This window comes from Bos mutus, chromosome 12 (assembly GCF_027580195.1).
Source record: "Bos mutus isolate GX-2022 chromosome 12, NWIPB_WYAK_1.1, whole genome shotgun sequence".
Lineage (NCBI taxonomy): Eukaryota > Metazoa > Chordata > Mammalia > Artiodactyla > Bovidae > Bos > Bos mutus.
In genome coordinates this window covers 55,357,677-55,375,462 of record NC_091628.1, presented here as the reverse complement: position 1 = coordinate 55,375,462, position 17,786 = coordinate 55,357,677, and the positions used below count along the sequence as shown (strand labels likewise).

Sequence of the window (17,786 nt, the reverse complement as noted above, 5' to 3'; positions counted from 1 at the left end):
GAAAATTATATAAATTTTGTTAAATTTGGTAAAAGAAGCGTTTTCAAATAAAGAGTACTTAAGTTTTCCATGTGTATTATTGCTTGGTCCAGAAGTGGACGTGTTACTCACTTGAGCTAATCAAAGACCTTACCTGTGATTGATGTACAAATGAGAAGAGAAGTTCTCTTTCTACCAGTTTGCAAATCTGGGAGAATATGAGTCTTGGCTTTATAGTAACCCAATGGTTCCTGCCACTTGGGAAGATCGTATGAACTCACAAATGTGTGTGTGCATGTGTATGAAGAAGGGAAGGGGGAAAGATAGGGGAAGGAGAAGAATAGAGTTGGTGGGGAGGAAAGTTGAGAGAAGAGACATTTGCCAGTACTGAGCTTGTGTCCTAACCAGTAAGACCTAATCTCTGAAACTTTTCTTTCGATCATGTGAACTACCTCCAGTACACTATTCCAACTTGAAAGACAATGAATGCCCTTATTTTTGTTAATCTAGTTTGAATCAAAGAAATATTAATACCCCACATCCATATAGGATATGTTAGATCCACTGGGTTTTTTTTTTTTAGTTCTTCATTTGCTTGTTTATTGAATTACTGTTTTCTCACCTGCTCCATTCTGTCTAGGAATGCAACATGTATGTTTCTATAGCCCTTCTCTCAATCTTGTCCCATTAGATAACAAGTATCCAGTTTGATGGGGACATTATTTTCCAGTTGAGCAAAATATAACTAAAATATCTTCAAAGCATGTAATAAAGAAATCATATTATTTTCTGATTCTTTCTTTTATATTTGATCCTAAAGCCAAGAGAAGAAAAGATAGCTTCCTTTTCCTCTCCCAGATACTCCAAGTGCCAAGAAGATTTTGCCTGGATAGGCCCCACAACAGTCAATACACATATGCACCAAAAAAACACACAAGGGTAAAGTCCTACCCAAAGATATATAGATCCCACCAAATTTATCCTGAAGACAGACTTAGAAAAATGCTTGTCAATGTCTCTGTTTCTTCCTGCTGAAAGTCGTAAAGTCACAGTAAATGAGGATTCCCCAAATTGCTACTCCTGGAGTGTCTGCAAAATTTAAGACTACTTCCTTTTTTGAAGAAGGTGATTTCATATAGACTCTGGGAGCAATATCAGATTCCCTGAATAAATAGGAGAGAAGCAGTAGGAAGGAGCAGGATCCTACACTCAAGAAATTGCCTCCATCATTTAACTATATATAAGTACCGAAGTCTTGTCGGAGAACCTCTACTGTAACAAGAGAAGTTTCAGTACCATACTGTCTTGATAACTGTGGCTTTGTAGTAGAGCCTGAAGTCAGGTAGGTTGATTCCTCCAGTTCCATTTTTCTTTCTCAAGATCGCTTTGGCTATTCGAGGTTTTTTGTATTTCCATACAAATTGTGAAATTATTTGTTCTAGCTCTGTGAAGAATACTGTTGGTAGCTTGATAGGGATTGCATTGAATCTATAAATTGCTTTGGGTAGTATACTCATTTTCACTATATTGATTCTTCCAATCCATGAACATGGTATATTTCTCCATCTATTAGTGTCCTCTTTGATTTCTTTCACCAGTGTTTTATAGTTTTATAGTTATATAGTTTTATATATCTACCTAAAGAAACTAAAGACCTATATATAGAAAACTATAAAACACTGGTGAAAGAGAAGTTTCAAAAAAGAAAAGCATGAGTTGACCCTAAAATATATACCCAAAATATGAATCTTCCTATTGCGTCCTTCCCTGAGAAACGCAGGTTGCTACATTTAAAATATCATTTTCCCAAAAACCTCATTTCCCAAACACTTCACACAGTTGAGCCATTCTCAACAGGTGGAGTCCTGTCCTTCCTTAATCCCCCAAAGACAGTAAATTCACTGAGTCAGTCATAGAGCAGAAAGGGAAAGTTGAGGCAGTGAGATTTTTCTGGGACAAACATTGTGATGTCTCTAGTCAACAGCAGAGCTCACCATCAATACAGCCTCATTCTCTAAACATGCTGGGCTTTCTCCCTGCTTCTTTACACGGGTCTTCATTGTGTTACTCGGTCACTTTCTCATGAAGACCACACTCCTGCCTTCTGGAATTCTCCTCCCTTTACTATGGTGAGAGGAACTTCCTACAGACTCTTGGATTTCTTCTGCTCAAATGAAGACAGTAGAAGACTGTTCTAATGTCTCCCTAAACACTGTCCATCATGCTACAGATTTATACATCAGAGTCCAATGTAGAAAACAATGTAACAAAACCAACTTGACCCTTTTCTGTATGGACCCTTTACCTCTGCCACTTAGCAGCTGTGTGGTCTTAACCCTTTTATGCCTCAGTTTTCTCATTTGTAAAATGGAGAAAGCAGTGATAACTCCAGCATGTAATAATGGTCACATTTAGATAAACTCATACACGTAGCGTTTCAAGATTGCTGTCATGTCAGAAGGACATATAAGTGTATCCTCGTTATCACCTCCCGCACTTCCCCCTTGCTTGGCATTGTCCATTGGCTCCTTTTACGTTCAAACTTACACCAACGGAAATTAAGATCCATGGCTTGTCACTTCAGTGGTCTATAATTTACTGCTTAATGGTCTAATGCCATGTTGAAAATTTGTTTTTTATAAGAATAAAGTTCACACATTTAAGAACTTTGTCTTTTCACAGATTTCAGTCCAGGATCTAGAAGCAAGTCTGTAGGAGTGATTTTCTTTTCAGTTCGTATGATTAATATCTTATCAAAGTTAGCTCAATTTTTCTGATTAACATGGAAAGAAGGAAAGAAAAGGGAGGGAGGGGGCGTTTAAAACAGGAGGAGACAAACAAGAAAGAAGAAGGAAAGGAGGAAAGGAAGATAGGAAGGAAGGAGAAAGAGATAGAGGAAGGAAAACTACTCTTAGGAAAATCATGAAACTACATCAAAATTCACTGTAAAACAATCCTATTTCATATCCTATTAAACTCCATAGGGAGTGACATTTGCTATAGTCAGAAAAACAGATGGTGGAAGGAGAGAGGAAAATAAAATGCTTTGAAAACTGAGCACGAAAATGCCATTGCTACCATTTTGGGTCCCTCTGACGTGTTCCAATATCACGTTATAGCCTCCAAGACAGTCAGTCTCTTTATTATGAGCATGCCTTCCAACCTAAAATAGTTCCACGGGGCTGCTAAAGTAAGAAGCGAGCGGTGTCTGGATGTGTGGTTGTGTGAGGTTGCATGTGAGCCTGTGAGTGGGGCCCGGCCGGGGAACAGTGGGGGTCATTCAAACCCATGAGACAGGCGGCCCTGAGTGGGACACGTTGCCAGCAGCACAGTGATTCATCTTCCTCTCAGGCCCAAGTACATCAAGTCCTCTGTTTTGCTCTTAGTTCACATTTGTCCTCTTTAAACCAATGAGTCATAAGTTGGAAATATGTATGAAATAAGCAAGAAGAATATGTCACTGAGTTATTTCTGGTCGTTCAATACACACATCCTAGGACGTCGTGCATTTGAAAGGCAAATTTTTAAACCAGAGAGGTTTATACAAAGCAGATAGAATTGGGTCTATGAGAAAAAAAAAAAACAGAAAGAGAGAGGAAAAAAAAAAAAATCAGGTGCAGGAAGAAATGGAGCCTGGTAAAATGATTAGATTTAGGTGGAGAGAATGAAATATTCCTTCATGCTCTCAAAAGGATAATTTTCTTCAGAGGAAATTGCATAAATTCTTGGTCACTTGAATTAGCAGAGAACTCTTCTTGCCAAAGTTTAGTGCTGGGAAACAAATGAGATTCGGACAGTTGCAAAGCCATCCCCGCTCTTGTGGCAAATATGAGCTTCATATCTTATACAAACTGAATTCTTCTATTAACACCTTCCCAGCCAAAACAAATTACCAGAGAAATCAGAGGGTTAAATGATGGAGGAGTTTTATCAGGAGAAAATACAAAGCTGAAATCAGCCTAAGAATGGCCAACAGGGCTGTTTTCATGTATCCATCTATTCAGAGGTTACCTGTTGAGCACCTGTCACATGCCAGCTTGTAAGTATCCAATGCACTGAGGATACAGCACGTTTCCTCATAGGCCTTGGTTTTTATGGGTCAAGACAGGTATTTAGCAAATAGTAGAAATAATATTTGTGACCATTACTAGTATGAAGAGTAGTTGAGGTAAGGGCCTTGCTTGTCTGGGTTTGGGAGCAAATGTGTGATGCAGATGTGAAGATTTGAAACTTTGCTGACACCCAAGGAGGTGAAAGATAAGAAGGCAAGAACAAGCAAAGGGAATATCACTGCAAGGCCATGAGGCTGGAAGGACAGTGAGATTTTTGAGAAACAGAGAAGAGTGTCTTTGGAGCACAGAGATGAGACTGGAAAGGCCAGAGGTCACAAAGATAAAACCTTCTAAACCATGCTGAGAACTGTGGACTTTCTCCAAAGAATAATTGCAAGTCACTGGAAGCAGGGAGTAACATAAGACATGCATTTTTAAAGATAACCATCTTTTATGGAAAGAATTTAGTGGGGGAAAAGGGAGAGAAAATGAAAAATGTTCAGGAGCTATTGAAGTACTCCAACATCTTGATCCAAGATGATGGCCATGGAGAAAGGAAACAGACAAAAGGTTGTGATGAATTGAGAAAGTCTTGTTAAGATGACAGTGATTGTTTTCACGCCCATGGAGGACAGAGCTGGATGGGAAAGAAAAAAGAGCGGAGTGGAGGATGGTGTCTGTGAGTCCTCCTCTGTAAATTATAAAAAAGACTTCTCTCTGTCACATATATTCTTGTAACTGAGACACTTCATCTTTCTTACTCTTTTTGTACCTTTTCCTCCACTGTTTTATGTAGAGTGATTCATGTCATAATGCAACCGGTAGTTGAAAGAATCTCTGCTCAGGGTCCTGGCAGAACAAAGGGGCCCAGGAAGTGTGGCCCGAGCTGTATATAATAACTGCTAGGACTCAGAAGACAGTGGGTGCTTCCTCCGTTTTATAGGGAATAATTTTATCATGTTACATGGAAGCAATTTCCTCTTGTAGAAAAGTCATGTGTGGAAGGAAGTATGTGTTTATTTTCAACAGCCAAAGTGTACACACTTACAGACATTCGTCACTTTTTTGGCTGCCCAGCATTTCACCTTCTTTTGTACATTTAGGAAATTTCACATCTTACAAATCTTGATGGGAGGCATGTCCTACCATAGACACAAAAGATGCCAGATTCTCACCAGGCCAGATTTCCTTACAGCTGGGGTGCAGGCACCATACCTAGGCAGAGCTAATCAGATATACCCGCCCTGTATTATAAATCAGGAATTAGGAAAAGAAGGGACAGCTGAAAATGTGCTTTGATGCACATGGTGGTGACAACATTGCTCTCTGCTTCTCAGAGATGGCAGGACTAGAGGGTCGAGGGTAGGTGGGACACACGTCAAGGTACAGATCTCAGAAATAGTCATCGTATTTTCTCCAGACCACCTATATGATGTGCTTTAGTTTCTGGCTCTTTTAAGTTATTTATTTACTCACTTTTGGCTGCACTGGGTCTTTGTCACTTTACACGGGTTTTCTCTAGTTACGGCGATGCGGGCTGCTCTTCTTTGCAGTGCGCGGGCTTCTCATTCACTGCAGTGGCTTCTCTTGTTGTGGGGCACAGGCTTCAATAGTTGTGGCACGTGGGCCCAGGAGTTGTGGCTCCCGGGCTCTAGGGCACAGGCTCAGTAGTTGTGGCACAGGGGCTTATTTGCTCCACGGCACAATAATATGGGATTCTCCCAGACCAGGTATCAAACCCATATCCTCTACATTGGCAGGCAGATTCTTAACCACTGAGCCACCAGAGAGGTCTCTAAATCATGGTTCCTGCTACATCAAATCTTAGACTCTTTGTTCTGCTTTCACAGTGATTCTGTGAGATTCTCAATATCCTTTCAATTAATTTTCTTCCTCCATTTATATCTGGCCTGTAAACTAAAACCCTTTAGAAATGCAATAATATTACACCTCCCACTCATTGGACAGTTTAACAATGAAACATTCTCCAAATGTAGATAATTAATTTAACAATCTGTTATTATATCAGTATAGCTCAGATGAATTCAGTGAATTCCATGGACAGAGAGGCCTGGTGGACTATATTCCATGGGGTTGCAAAGAGTCAGACATGACTGAGCAACTAACACTTGTGAAAATGGTTCAGATGACTGGAATCTTCATTCAGAAATCTCAGTTTCTATTATTTGTTGTATATTATTACTTCCTTAACGTCATAAAAACACACCCTTTTCCCTCAATACACAAGTACGGGCCTTTGAGAAGATGATGAGCAGAGATGAGATTTCAAACTCCAAAGCAATAAGTATGACTCTTTGTGCTGGCATCTTCTCGATGTCCATGCCACCAGGCAGGCTCCCTCTGACACTGCTGACGTAGAGACTAACCCCTCGCACCTCCTGCCAGAACCCAGAAGGCCCGTGACCTCAAGGAGGGATGCTTAGCCAAAGGCAACACAGAAGCAGCAACGAAGGGGAAGATTTAATGTTACCACAAGCCAAAATGGAGGAGACCGAAAGTATGTAATTCCAGGCTCCAATTGCCACACATTCCTCAAATGGTTCTCTTTGGATATAATTTTTTAAAAAGGTCCACCAGGGAGCTGGATATGCTCCTCTACCAGGAGTCTAACCCAGCCTGATAATCCTGCGAGCATTTTCACAAAGGTGCCGACGTCCCAGGGAGGCTCTGGCATGACCCGGCACTGTTAATAGTTCTCATCCTCTCACCCCTTTCTTAGCAGAGCAGCCTTTGAAAGGATTTGGCAGAACTCCATCGACAAAGTTCCGGCCCCATATTTTAAAGGCGGTCTTTTTTTAAACGGAAATAAGGTTGATTTACAATACTGTGTCAGTTTCAGAGGCACAGTAAAGGAATACATTTTTCCAGATTATTTTCCATTATAGGTTATTACAAGATACTGAATACAGCTCTCTGTACTATACAGTATATCCTTGTTGCTTATCTATTTTACATATAGTTAATATCTGTTGATCCCATACTCCTAATTTATCCCTCCTCCCTCCCTCTCCCCTTTGATCACCATAAGTTTGTTTTCTTTGTCCGTGAGTCTGTTTCTGTTTTGTTCATAGAATCATTTTTATTACTTTTTAGATTTCACATATAAGTGATATCATATAATATTTGTGTTTGTCTGACTTAGTATGATATTCTCTAGGTCCGTCCATGTTGCCGCCAATGGCAATATTTCATTCTTTTGTGGCTAAGAGCCTATGGTGTATGTATACCACATCTTCTTTATTCATTCATCTGTTGATGGACACTTGGGTTGCTCCCATGTCTTGGCTATTGTAAATAGTGGCACAATGAACACTGGAGTGTATGTATGTATCTTTTTAAATTAGAATTTTCATCTTTTCCAAATATATGCCCAGGATTGGGATTACTGGATCCTATGATAGCTCTATTTTTAGTGTTTTAAGTAATCTTGATACTGTTTTCCCTGGTGTCTGCATGAATTTACATTCCCACGAACAGGGTAGGAGGGTTTCCTTTTCTCTACACCCTGTTCAGCATTTTTGATTCATATATTAAATGTTCAGCATTTATTATTCATTCTAATGATGGCCATTCTGACCGGTGTGAAGTGATACCTCACTGTGGTTTTGGTTTGCATTTCTCTAATAATTAGCAATGTTGAGCATCTTTTCATAGGTTAAATGCAGTCTTTCATTCTTAAAGTCAAATCTATTCTATTTTTTTCCTGAAGTAGAAACCTCCTGACATTCCATTAGTTTTAGCTCTGATGCCTACCCAGTGTCAGAGGCATTTGGGAGCTCCACACCAACACCCCAGTTAGTGGCACTGACAATGCTGGGGCTCAGGAAGCAATAGGAATAGAATGAGAACAAAGACTGCGGACTCAGTAGGGCCACTCCTGCTGGAAGAAACACGGGCAGAGATGTGGGCTCTGACTTTCACATTTTCTATCTAACACTCCCTTCCTAGGTGATTCCTGATCCTCCTCAAGTTTCATGACTTCAACTATCATCTACAAATAGCCAAATGTATATTTTCAGCATGAATTTCTCCCTTAACTCCAGAATCATACACCCTTACTTACACCCACTGCTTACTGTACATATACACGTGGATGTCTTACAAGTAGGACAAACGTAAAATGAGCAAAAACAAATTCTTTCTACCTCAACACCCTCCCCTAAGCTGCTTGTCCTCTAGTCATTTTTATCACAGTTAATGGCAGCTCCATTCTACCAGTTGCTCAGTCAAAACTTCAAACTTTACACCCAAATCATGAAGAAATCTTGCCAACTCTATCACTGAAATATATCCTGAATTTGACCTGTGCTTGACTTCTCTGTTGGCTCAGTGGTAAAGAATCTGCCTACAATGTGGGAGACCCAGGTTTGATTCCTGGGTTGGGAAGATCCCCTGGAGGAGGAAGTGGCCACCCACTCCAGTATTCTTGCCTGGAGAATTTCATGGACAGAGGAGCCTAGTAGGCTACAGTCCATGGGGTCACAAAGAATCGGACACAGGTGAGCGACTAACACTTTCATTTCTCTTACCACCTACCTCATCCAAACTGCCATCTGTTTTCATAGGAACAATTTCAGTGACCTCTTAATTGGTTACTCATTCAAATTTTTACTCCCCCACTCAACGTTCATTAAGGCCATTCACTTTCACTTACTAAAGTCAAGACATGGGTCCTTGCTGATCAAAGCTCTCCTGCAGTTTAACATCTCAGAATAAAATCTAAAGCTTTTATGATTCACAGACTCCCGTTGATATGGTCCTCTACTTTCTCATCTACCCCCTGTCTATTTCTCTCTCTCTTTCCACTCCAGATACACTGGCCTTTTTGCTTTTTCTTATACCTACCAGGTACTCTCCTAAATTGAGGTTCTGTGTATATTGTTGTTACATCTTTCTGAAATGCCCATCTACAAATCATAACCTGTAATTTCCCTTACTTCTTTTGGGACTTTCCCTGGCCCCCACATAAAATGGCCTCCTCAAAGAGTAATCCTGTGCTCTCTCATTATGCTTTATTGTCCCTCCTGCCTCCATAGTTTTGGCTTTGTGTCTAGTTTCTCTTGTTTCCCACCAGATCGTACTTAATGTAAACAAACCCTGGTTTATTTGATTCACTGCCGCATCCCCACACTGATGATATGAATCATCCATCCATAGCAAACTCTTACTTTGTAACAAATAAATCAAAGTATGAATAAAAAGAGATCTCTGAAGAAACCACAACATTTGAGGATTTAAGAAATAATAATAAGAGAGCTCATAAAGAAAACTTGAGTAGTCTCCAAAGAGGAGGCAACTAAACCAGACAGGCTGGTGACACTCAAGCCACAGGAAGCAACTATTTTGAGCAGGAGGAAGTGGTTAGCACAAGAAAATGTTCCAGAGGAGTGGCCAGTGAAGTGTGAGGTGAATGGGGAGAGTGGCAAAGAATCAGAGTCAAGAAAGAAGAGGGTTTCAAACAAGAAATGGTGATCAGCAATGTCCAACATTGATTTTGAATTAAGCAAGATCAGATGGTCTTAGGTTTGTAAAGCAAAGCAAAGATCTCTGTAACTTGAATAAGAATGGCCAAAATGATAGTTTAACTGCAGTGGCCCAATGAGCTGCAAGAAAGAAGGAAAGTGAATAATGAGTAGAATGTATGGTTATCTTAAGGTTTTTTTTTTTTTTTCCAGACAGAAAAGTTTACTCTGTCTTTCTATACAGGTGAGAATAGTCTTGTGGACAGAAAGAAAAAAAAAAACAGTCCTGTAGTAAAAAGAGAATGGCAGAAATAATACTTTGAGTATTGGATTTCATTTCCTCTTGACTAGTCAAAGACGTTATTCCTGTACTTGTCCTTGCTCAAAGACCAGGCTTTTGTTATTCATTAAAAACTCAAAATAACCGCACCCAAGCTTGCCACGCTGCTTCTAATCTGCCTTTTCTCCTTTTGCAACATGTGAACGGTCCTGTACACAATCAGACAGGGCTGATGTATAACCCAGTTTATAGACTAAGCATATACAGAGCATGCTGATATTTTCAATCATGTTTCATTCAAAAGAAATTCCATTTGAGACAACTTCACTGATTTTATGATCCACTAAAAGGTCCTGGTTGCAAAACACCAGTACAGGGTCTGACAACAGAAAGTGAGTAGCTGATGTGGGGTTAAAGACAAAATCTTTGGAAATGAGTAGATCAAAGATTTGAGACCAGGATGATGGAAATACACGCAGTAGAGGTGTACTGAAATCAGAACATTACTGTCAACACAAGGGAAGCAGTGAGCCAACTGCTAAATCTGCTGAAGAACTGAGGTGATGTGGTCTAAGTGCCTCTGGATGGCTGCCACAGAGATGCACCTATTTGTCAGGCTTCAGTGGAGTTGGACCTCCTTTCTTGGTGATTGTAACAGCTCCTACCACTTCAACTGTCAATTTTATGTTAATGTCTTATAAGAATATATTTCCAGTGTTGCTCTGTCCTCTGAACCTCAGACTCACATAGCTGTCTACTGAAACAACATCTTCAGTGAATCTCCCATTAACCCCAACATCAAATACATCCAAAAGTGAAGAAATATCAATAACCTCAGACATGCAGATAACACCACCTTCATGGTAGAAAGCAAAGAGGAACTAAAGAGCCTCTTGATGATGGTGAAAGAGGACAGTGAAAAAGCTGGTTTAAAATTCAACAATCAAAAAACTAAAATCATGGTATCTGGTCCCATCACTTCATGACAATTAGACAGGGGAAATGCAGAAAGCAATGGCACCCCACTCCAGTACTCTTGCCTGGAAAATCCCATGGATGGAGGAGCCTGGTAGGCTGCAGTCCATGGGGTCGCGAAGAGTCAGACACGACTGAGCGACTTCACTTTCACTTTTCACTTTCATGCATTGGAGAAGGAAATGGCAACCTGCGGGGAGCTGCCCGTGAGAACGGGGTCCTTTATCTAAAGGACACAGCTCTGGGAGCTGCCTCAGTCCTTGAGGGTTTGCTTGCAAACATAGCTCTCTGTCCCGCCACCCCAGAGATTAGGTGATTATTTACTGCAGACACCTGGAGTTCTGGACAAACTTCTCACGCACAGGGAAATGTTATCTGGTGTAAGAAATAATAACAGGGTGCCATTCCCATGCTCTCAAGATTTCTTGTGACTTTTTGTAAGATGTATAGGTCAACCAAGAAAAATGTTAACTGTCTTATTTTTCTCTTGCTCTCCTGTATAAATATAAGATGCTGAAAAAAGTCGTGGTCAGACCTCTTCCCTTTGTGGAGACGTGTCTGATCCTCTCGACCCCATCTTTGCTGTAGTATTCTTTTGCTGTAGTATTCTTTCTCAGCCGCGTTGTGCACGTTCTCGGGACCTGATCGACTTTGCCGGCTGGCTCCAGTAGCAACCCACTCCAGTGTTCTTGCCTGGAGAATCCCAGGGATGGCAGAGCCTGGTGGGCTGCCGTCTATCGGATCGCACAGAGTTGGACACAACTGAAGTGACTTAGCAGAGAGAGAGACAGAGGAAAAAATGGAAACAGTGACAGACTTTATTTCCTTGGGACAGTGACTACAGCCATGAAATTAAAAGATGCTTGCTCCTTGGAAGAAAAGCTATGGCAAACCTATACAACATCTTAAAAAGAAGAGATACCACTTTGCCAATGTAGGTCCACACAGTCAAAGCTATGGTTTTCCCAGTAGTCATGTATGGATGTGAGAGTTGGACTATAAGGAAGGCTGAGCATTGAAGAATTGATGCTTTTGAACTGTGGTGCTGGAGAAGTCCCTTGGACAGCAAGGAAATCAAACCAGTCGATCCTAAAGGAAATCAACCCTGAATGTTCATTGGAAGGACTGATGCTGAAGCTGAAGCTCCAATACTTTGGCCACCTGATGTGAACAGCTGACTCCCTGGAAAAATCCCTGATGCTGGGAAAGATTGAGGGAAGGAGGAGAAGGTGGCGATAAAGGACAAGATGGTTGGATAGCATCAGTGGACACAAGTTTGAGCAAACTCCAGGAGATAGCAAAGGACAGGGAAGCTTGGTGTGCTGCAGTCTATGGATCTGCAAAGAGTTGGACAGGATTGAGTGACTGAACAACAAAAACAGTAAAGAAATCTCTCATTCCTTCCTATTGCTTGAGAAAGAAATCTCAACACCGATCTCAGTTTCTCTCTCTCACCCCACACATCTACTCATACACTGGTGAGTCAAGCCCCCATATAGCTCTCATCTATCACACTTCTCCACACTCTTCTGTCACAGCTTTACTTTAGGAGTGCAGAATTTCTTTTTTCTTTCTTTTTTTTTTTTGAGTGCAGAATTTCTTACCTGGGTTTCTGCATCAATGTCCTCATGAGTACTCCTGTCTGCTTTCTTCCCCATGGTTTCTGCAAAAAAGATGGATTAGATGGAGAAATGACTAGAATGAGAGTCCACATACTAGACTTTTATTTTTGTTATTATTCTTGCTACCCAATTTTTCAATACTTCCAGTTTGAGAGAAATGCCCCACAGCAATTGAAGTGGGACAGATTTTTGTTCTCCCCACTTTCCAGTGCCTAAGGGATGGGCACACAATTTAGGGTACACTAATTTGACACGCACACTCAGGGTACTTGTTTTCAGCAGTGCCAGCACTCTTGGTGACATCCTAGACATGCTATTCTGATACATGACCTTGACTGAGGTCCCAGCTGACTAGGCCCCTTTGGCTTGCCTGCATTTTCTGAATCGTGTCCTTCAATGGGCCTGTTGATTCTCTAAGTATTCCAAAACCTGTATGAAAGATTCTCTTCTGCTTGAGTTAGCCACATTGTCATTTTCTATTGCTTACAATGAAAATTCTGACTGATGAAAACCAGTTAATAATAGTTTAATTGTTGTGATAATTTAGGATCAAAGGGGATAGTACCTGAATTTGAGCAAGGCTGTCATGATGGAAAGGAGAAGAGAGCATAGAAGTTAAAATTCATAACATAAATTCAGAGTGGGATAAAGAGAATAAAGAGTCAAAAAGGATGGGTTTTAGCCTGGATAAATGAGGTTTTTCCAGTTTCCAAATACAATGGAAAAGAGAGAAATGATAATAATAAAGGAGCTGTGCAGACAAGGAAGGGAGTATATTTGGGGTTGGGGTGATGGGAATAGTTACCATTCTATAAAAGCTGAGCTTGAGACTTTAAGATGATGTTATGGGAGACATAGAGCAGACAGATGGATAGAAGTATGAATCTGTGAGAAAATGTCAAGGATAAAGATAGAGAATTGAAGTCATCAGGAACTGAAATCATGAGAGGAAATGAGATCACTCTGGGAGAGTTCACAGCATGAGAACAGTGGGTCGAGGATGGACATCTGGAGAATACCATAATTTAAGAGATGAGCTTAGGAAGAAAAGCCTAGAAAATAAATCACATCATGTTGGACCATGGTTCCTTTCTTGATGAGACAATATGACTTCAATTACTCTTTCTAGTTTCCCTGGGCACGTAGAGCCCCTTGAAAATCATTTTCTTGTCTTTGGCAGCTCCTTCTCGATGAGTAATGATATCAAATAATTATCACCTGCCTGAAGTTCCTAACCCAAGATTCAGGCCCTACATCCTTTGTTGGCAACCTCTACCTACAAGGTTTGAAAAATAACACATCCCCTCGACATTGTAGACAATTTTTTCAGAGGGCGATCTCTACAAGCAGCACACAGAAGGCACTAGCGATCTGTCACTAACATTCCCATATACATCTATTCTTTATGCAGGCTTTCTCCATTTTTCCCTAAGACCACCTTAAGTATATGGATTCTAAAGGAAACAGAGCCCTATTCCAGTCACTCAGTTAGGATCTATTTGATCAACAAGGGACTCTCCCAGCTCCTTCCTTGGTTTTTTAACCCTATTTTTGTTTTTTGTTTTTTGTTTTTCTCGAATCAAACCAATACCACTGGTTAAAGATGCAATTGTGTTGACATACAAAGCTGTTAACAATTATAAAACCACCTCTTAGTTTCCACTGGCCTCCTTGGATTTAATTACTGCTGCAACCCAGCCAGCTTTAATTGGTGTACCAGAGGTGATAAAAAGGAAAATGAATCTACGTTCAATTCTTCCATCTTTTCCTTGCCTTGAGGTTGAGGAAGATGGAGAAAAGATTGTATTCTATAGAGTTATGAGGGTTAATTTTATGTGTCAAACTTATTGGACTAAGAAATACCCAGATAATTCATCGCCTCTCAGTGTGCTCAGTCATATCTGAGTCTCTGCAGCCCCATGGACTGTAGCCCTCCAGGCTCCTCTGTCCATGGAATACTGGAATAGGTTGCCACTTCCTACTCCAGGAGTGTTGATCTTTAGTACAGACCATACCTGGTGGACCAGAGTCGACGAAAAGAAAGAGAGAAAAAGAGAGAAAGAGGCTAGTATTCCCTGGGTTACACAGAGAACCAATAAAGCCCTAGGACAGGTCTTGTACCGCTCATGGAGGCACAGGGTGTCCTCTCAAAGAGGTCTTGAAAGCCCAGGCAGGAAAGTGAGCTCAGTAGGTTTCTATGCTCCAGAGAATTAGTCAGAGGGAGAGAGAGAAAGAGAAAGAAAGAACGACACAGGGACCCAAGTCTCTAGTGGAACGAGGATATTTTATTAGCAGAAATGCAGGCTTATATATCTTTAGTAAAATGATTATTTGGCCATTACAAAGGATGAAATCCCATCAACTGCAACAAAATGGATAGTCTAATACATATAAAGTCACTGACACTGAAAAGAGTCATTGAAGGGAATTACTGAAAGGAAAATAAGCAGGTACCCTTTCCCATGATCTCAGTCCTGAGAACTGCATGCAGCTCTACTCATTCCCAGAATAGGAACTGATAAGGAACAGAGAATCCTTGAGAAATGGCACACAGAGGAAGAAGAGTGTAACATATTAGATTCCTTAAAGCTGAATGTCCCCTGACACAGGAGATCTTCCCAACCCAGGGATCGAACCTGTGTCTCTAGCATCTCCTGTATTGGCAGGCAGATCCTTAACCACTAGTGCCACCTGGGAAGATCTCTCTCACCAATGCAGATGGGCATCAGCCAATCTGTTAAGAGCCTGAATAGAACAAAAGAGCAAAGGAAGGGCAAACTTGCTTCCTGCTTGGTCTGGGACACCCATCTCCTGCTGTGGGACTCCTGATTCTCGGGTCTGGACTAGAACTGTACCGCTTGCTCTCCTACACCTCAAGCCTGAAGATGGCAGACCCTGGGATTTCTTAATAGTGAGCTGATTTACTCATATGAGACAATCTCTCACAATAAATCTGTTTCTGTATATCTGTGTATATACTACTGCTTCTGTTTCTCTGCTGCTGCTGCTACTGCTGCTGCTGCTAAGTCGCTTCAGTCGTGTCCAACTCTGTGCAACCCCACAGACAGCAGCCCACCAGGCTTCCCCATCCCTGGGATTCTCCAGGCAAGAACACTGGAGTGGGTTGCCATTTCCTTCTCCAATGCAGGAAAGTGAAAAGTGAAAGTGAAGTCGCTCAGTTGTGTCCGACTCTAGCGACCCCATGGACTGCAGCCCACCAGGCTTCTCCATCCATGGGATTCTTCAGGCAAGAGTACTGGAGTGGGGTGCCATTGCCTTCTCCGTCAGTTTCTCTGGAAAGCCCTAATACAAGGACCAAGATAGGACTCTCTGTTACTGTAATTCTCTGTTACTATCCAATGCAGCAGGAAAAAATGAGAAAGAAAACAATAAGCTAAGAGTCAATACATAGGACCATGATTCGTGGACTATAAACGCATGTAAGTATATCAAGTTCAGGGTGTAAGAATATCAAGTTCAGGGTATTAGGTTAAAATAAAGGTTCAAAAATAAAATAATGATTTGGGAGAATGGCATTGAAACATGTATAATATCATATATGAAACGAGTCGCCAGTCCCAGTTCGATGCACAATACTGGATGCTTGGGGCTGGTGCACTGGGATGACCCAGAGGGATGGTATGGGGAGGGAGGAGGGAGGAGGGTTCAGGATGGGGAACACATGTATACCTGTGGCGGATTCATTTTGATATATGGCAAAACTAATACAATATTGTAAAATTAAAAAATAAAGTAAAATAGATAAACAAAAGTTCAAGTCACAAAGGTAAGAGTTTAGGTTAATATTGGGAGAAGGAGTAGTCTTGGGGATTGACAAGAATCAGAAAAATGTTTACAATTTATAGAAAGATGTAAGGTAAGGTTTGACTAGCTTAAAAGTCATTGGGATGGGAAACAGTATCAGTGAAACTATGGACAACATAAAAAGAAGAGAAGAAAGTAGAAAGACTGAGCAGAAACTGTTTGAAAGTTGTATTTTAAAAAGTAATGGGAGGAACTCCTTGGGGGTCCAGTGGTTAGGGCTCTGCATTCTCATTGCCAAAGGCCTGGGTTCAGTCCCTGGTCAGGGAACTAACATCTCAGAAGTTGTGTAATGTGGCCAAAAAACAAAAAAAACAAAGTAACAGGAGAAGTGTTTTACGAAGCTCAAGGAAGAAAAGAAAGTATGTTTATATCAATGGACACCAATGAAGAGACAGAATAATATTAATATTAATTATCTAAAATAACATCAATTAATAAAAATACTAATATTAGTAACTAATAATTGAACTAGATCCACTGATTTGACTATTTGTAAGCCATTTATGTCCTTGTCAATAGCTGTGTCTGTATAGTGACAAGGATGGAAAGCAGAAATTGGTGGGTTGTCAAGTAGACAAAAGAAAAATTGCAGAGATCAAGCAAACATCACATTTTCAGCAACTGCAGTTGTAAATAGAAAAATAATAAAATGATAGCTAGAAGGAGACAGAAACTAAGGTTTCATCATTTTCTTTTCAGAAAGAGATGTGAGCACTGAATATGTTTTTCTATGATGTGACAAATAGGAAATTCAACTTAAATTGCTTAAACCACTAAAGTTATTTATTGAGTCTTTAAAGTAAAATGACCTAGAAGTACAGTCAGCTTTAAGACTGGTTTGATAAGTTTCTGTTTCTCTAGTAAAAATGAATCACTAGAGTCAGCAGTGGGATCAATTTCCTTGGAACTCATTATTATCCCAGTGAGAGACTGTTGATGAGAAGAGGGAAGAGGAAGTCTTAGATGCCGGAGAAATCCAAAAGGTGATTCCATTTCACTCCACACCTTTGGTTACAACAGCTGACGTCCAAATACACCTTTCCACCTTTCTGGGACTTCCCTGATGGGCCAGTGGCCAAGACTCTGTGCTCTCAGTGTTTCCTAGTCAGAGAACTAGATCCCACATGCCGCAATTGTATTCACATGTTGCAACTAAATATCCCGCATCCCACAAGGAGGATGGAAGATTCCAGGTGCCACAACTCAGACCTGGTGCAGTCAAATTAATATTTTTAAAAAAGAAGAAGACAAAGTAAAGATAACTAAAGATAACAGATATCACACACACACACAAATACACCTTTCATCTGAAATGCACACTTTCAAAAATATCAGGGAAACATTTCCTCCTTCCCCAAATGAAGTGAACTCAAACACCTTTTGAGTTACTGCCTCTAGGACAAGCTCAGGGTCTCTGTGGCAGGGGCAATCTTTTCCAAAAGGAAGGATTCAAGGGTCTACAGCTAACTAAGCAGCTGCCTACCACATAACATTCAGCATCTACTAGCAGAGGGAGAACAATATCATTGAAATAAAACCTCCCACATGGGGGACTTCCTGGTGGTCCAGT

The 17,786-nt window shown here is 40.7% G+C and overlaps 1 protein-coding gene across 5 annotated transcripts in view; it reads right to left on the bottom strand.

Moving 5' to 3' along the window:
* The window catches only part of LOC138990213 (uncharacterized), a 181,726-nt gene that overhangs the window by 93,719 nt on the left and 70,221 nt on the right, over positions 1–17,786 (bottom strand). For all 5 annotated transcript variants that reach the window (XM_070380648.1, XM_070380649.1, XM_070380652.1 and 2 more), the window contains exon 3: positions 12,374–12,432. The gene's annotated coding sequence lies outside the window, so the exon portion shown is untranslated. The remainder of the gene's footprint in view (positions 1–12,373; positions 12,433–17,786) is intronic.